The following is a 4,361-nucleotide window of genomic DNA, read 5'->3' on the forward strand; positions in this document are numbered from 1 at the left end:
GCTGCCGGCTGTCTTCGAGCCCCCCCCCCCCCTCCGCCTCCGCCGCCGCTTCTGCCCGCACCCCCTCCACTGCCTCCCCCCGCCGCCGGCGAACGAGTCGGCGGATCCGTAGGGTGCCGGGAGCCCGAACGGCGAGCGGCTCCGGCTGCTGCCGGGACCGCGGGGATTCGAGCCGCTCCGGCCGCGGCCGGGACCCCGTGCCGGAAGCCGGCATCCCGGGACGGCCCCGGGACGGCCCCGGTCGCCGGCCGGGTGACGTTCAGCGAAGCGGCTGCCGCCAGTCTTTGGGCCTCCCCCGTGCCGGGGCCGCGGGGCTTCGAGCCGGTCCGGCCGCGGCCGGGATCCGGGGCCGGACGATGGCTTCCCGGGCCGGTCCCGGTCGCCTCCCGGGTGACGTTCACCGAAGCGGCTGACGGCTGTCTTCGAGCCCCCCCCCCCCTCCGCCTCCGCGGCCGCTTCTGCCCGCACCCCCTCCACTGCCTCCCCCCGCCGCCCGCGAACGAGTCGCCGGATCTGTAGGGTGCCGGGAGCCCGAACGGCGAGCGGCTCCGGCTGCTGCCGGGACCGCGGGGCTTCGAGCCGCTCCGGCCGCGGCCGGGACCCCCGTGCCGGAAGCCGGCATCCCGGGACGGCCCCGGGACGGCCCCGGTCGCCGGCCGGGTGACGTTCAGCGAAGCGGCTGCCGCCAGTCTTTGGGCCTCCCCCGTGCCGGGGCCGCGGGGATTCGAGCCGGTCCGGCCGCGGCCGGGATCCCGGGCCGGACGATGGCTTCCCGGGCCGGTCCCGGTCGCCTCCCGGGTGACGTTCACCGAAGCGGCTGCCGGCTGTCTTCGAGCCCCCCCCCCCCCTCCGCCTCCGCTGCCGCTTCTCCCCGCACCCCCTCCACTGCCTCCCCCCGCCGCCGGCGAACGAGTCGCCGGATCTGTAGGGTGCCGGGAGCCCGAACGGCGAGCGGCTCCGGCTGCTGCCGGGGCCGCGGGGATTCGAGCCGCTCCGGCCGCGGCCGGGACCCCGTGCCGGAAGCCGGCATCCCGGGACGGCCCCGGGACGGCCCCGGTCGCCGGCCGGGTGACGTTCAGCGAAGCGGCTGCCGCCAGTCTTTGGGCCTCCCCCGTGCCGGGGCCGCGGGGCTTCGAGCCGGTCCGGCCGCGGCCGGGATCCCGGGCCGGACGATGGCTTCCCGGGCCGGTCCCGGTCGCCTCCCGGGTGACGTTCACCGAAGCGGCTGCCGGCTGTCTTCGAGCCCCCCCCCCCCCTCCGCCTCCGCTGCCGCTTCTGCCCGCACCCCCTCCACTGCCTCCCCCCGCCGCCGGCGAACGAGTCGCCGGATCTGTAGGGTGCCGGGAGCCCGAACGGCGAGCGGCTCCGGCTGCTGCCGGGACCGCGGGGATTCGAGCCGCTCCGGCCGCGGCCGGGACCCCGTGCCGGAAGCCGGCATCCCGGGACGGCCCCGGGACGGCCCCGATCGCCTCCTGGGTGACGTTCACCGAAGCGGCTGCCGGCTGTCTTCGAGCCCCCCCCCCTCCGCCTCCGCTGCCGCTTCTCCCCGCACCCCCTCCACTGCCTCCCCCCGCCGCCCGCGAACGAGTCGCCGGATCTGTAGGGGGCCGGGAGCCCGAGGCGGCGAGCGGCTCCGGCTGCTGCCGGGACCGCGAGGCTTCGAGCCGGTCCGGCCGCGGCCGGGATCTCGTGCCGAACGTCGTCTTCCCGGGACGGTCCCGGGAGGGCCCCAGTCTCCTCCCGGGTGACGTTCACCGAAGCGGCTGCCGGCTGTCTTCGAGCCCCCACCCCTGCCGTGGCCGCGGGGATTCGCCCCGGTCCGGCAGCTGACGGTTCCCTGTGTCGGACGCCGGCTTCCCGGGACTGCCCCGGGACAGCCCCGGTCGCCTCCCGGGTGACGTTCACCGAAGCTGCTGCCGCCTGTCTTTGTCCCCCCCCCCGCGCTCTCCCTCAGGCGGGAGGGAGACGTGCTCTCCCTCGGCGAGTAGACGTGCTCTCCCTCGGCGAGTAGACGTGCTCTCCCTCGGCGAGTAGACGTGCTCTCCCTCGGCGAGTAGACGTGCTCTCCCTCGGCGAGTAGACGTGCTCTCCCTGGGCGAGTAGACGTGCTCTCCCTCGGCGAGTAGACGTGCTCTCCCTCGGCGAGTAGACGTGCTCTCCCTCGGCGAGTAGACGTGCTCTCCCTCGGCGAGTAGACGTGCTCTCCCTGGGCGAGTAGACGTGCTCTCCCTCGGCGAGTAGACGTGCTCTCCCTCGGCGAGTAGACGTGCTCTCCCTCGGCGAGTAGACGTGCTCTCCCTGGGCGAGTAGACGTGCTCTCCCTCGGCGAGTAGACGTGCTCTCCCTGGGCGAGTAGACGTGCTCTCCCTGGGCGAGTAGACGTGCTCTCCCTGGGCGAGTAGACGTGCTCTCCCTGGGCGAGTAGACGTGCTCTTCCTGGGCGAGTAGACGTGCTCTCCCTGGGCGAGTAGACGTGCTCTCCCTCGGCGAGTAGACGTGCTCTCCCTCGGCGAGTAGACGTGCTCTCCCTCGGCTAGTAGACGTGCTCTCCCTCGGCGAGTAGACGTGCTCTCCCTCGGCGAGTAGACGTGCTCTCCGCGGAGATCGCGCTTGTCGCCAAGGGGTCGCTGTTGCGCTCTGCCTCCGCCTACGTCATCGTACAAGCCGGCGTGATTTCTGCGACCTGCCGCTGGGCGGAGGTCGGCTGGTTGTGCGCTCGCGGAGCTGACGGCCCTCCAGTTCCGTATATGAGGGAACAAGCGACGCCGAGCACTCCCAGGGCAGCGCTGCCGAGCGGCTGCTCCAAGCCACCCGCCAGGCGGCTGGGCAGGGGTCCGTCTGGCTTCTCGGTGGCTTTCGCCCGGGTCAGAGAGGGGACCCGCGGGGCCGAACAAAGGCGCGGCGGTTTGGAGCGGCCGCTGGCGCACCCTCAGCGGTGTTGGATGGGTTTTGCTCGTCCGTGAGCCGGAGCCCAGCCCGGGCTCGGCAACGAAAGCGGGGAAAAGAAAAAAAGTTGACGAGTGGCTGGCGCCGGCCACTGCCGAAGTGTGGAACCCCCGAAGCGAAGTTTGCCCGGTGGGGCACGGGGGCAGAGAAAGCCGGGGAGACGTGGTGCCGGCGTCGGTCCCACCAAGAATGGAAAGCAAGCCCGTCCAGGCACGGCGAGAGAGAGCCCGGTAAGGGGCAGAGAGAGTTCCCAGCACTGGACCCTCTTCACGGGGGTTCCCCCCCATGGCCAAAGCCGCAGCCCGCGGGGGCACGGCATCTAAGGGAAAAGCCAGCGGCGGTGACTGGCCACTCGTATGCTATGGAGCCCGGCATGGGGGGAGGAGGGCAAGCCGGTGCCCCAGCACGGCTTCCTCCTGGCTCCAGAGGGGCGCCCCGTGATGGAGATGTAACTCGGTGCAGCTTGAGGGAAAATGCAAGCCCACGTTTCGGGGAGGCAGAGGTGCCCTGTGAGCCGGTGCGGCCCGGTGCAGCTTGCCCCCCCCCCATCTCTGGAGGGCGCCCCGTTTGCTCCTCCGGCGTGTTGCCCGCACGCCGAGCCCCGTGCCTGCTGGCTGCTCCCGAGGGCGGTGGCGGGTGCGCGTGGCTGTGTCTGTCCCAGAAGAGCGAGGCCGTGGGGCCTCCGCTGGCTTCCTTTCCTTCTGTCCTTGATCGATGAGGCCTTTCGGGTCGCGTCGGAAAGGGCCCCCGGCCGGCAGGGCAAGGGCGGTCTTCCTTTCCACTTCGCTTCCCGTCGCGTGTGAGGTGTCGTCCTCGTTCCCCCAGCCCCGAGCGGCTCGAGCGGGGGGGAGCCGTGGCGTTAGCGGCCCGGCGCGTGCCTTGCCGCATCCTCCCCTTTCCACCTCCCCCCCGGCGCTGGGGCAGGGTTCGGGGACCGGTCTACCGCAACCGGCTTTGTGACTGCTGCGTGGCCCCGTGAGTTTTCAGGTGTCCTAAAACGCGTGAGGCGCCGGTGTCGTCCTCGGTTCTGGGTACCCGCGGGTGCCGGCCGCGAGCAGCTGCGTGTGGCGGGGGTTGGCCGAGCCGAGAGCGAGGCGGCGGCGTCGCGAAAGTTAAAAGGGGCTAAAAGCGGCGCCGCGCGTGAGGCCTCACCTGCCCGGGTGGGGTCCCCGAGGGTTCCTCCCTAAATGAAACCTCTAGCCTGAGAAGGGCGGCTTTGTGGCCCGTACCCCCGCCCGCTGCCGAGCGAGCCGCCCCGGCTCTAAGGTCCTGGCGTGCCGGGGGCGCGCCCCGCTTCCGCGGGTCGCTGTCTCCTCTAGCACGTCCCGGTGCTCCCGTGGCAAGGCGGGGAGAGAGACGAGGGCCTTCTCCCCGCCGGGCGTGTCGGTATCGCTCGCTTCCGCTGCTGCTGCCTG

Source organism: Melanerpes formicivorus, unplaced genomic scaffold (assembly GCF_026170545.1).
Source record: "Melanerpes formicivorus ecotype bairdi unplaced genomic scaffold, bMelFor1.0.p_v2 SCAF_1626, whole genome shotgun sequence".
Classification (NCBI taxonomy): domain Eukaryota; kingdom Metazoa; phylum Chordata; class Aves; order Piciformes; family Picidae; genus Melanerpes; species Melanerpes formicivorus.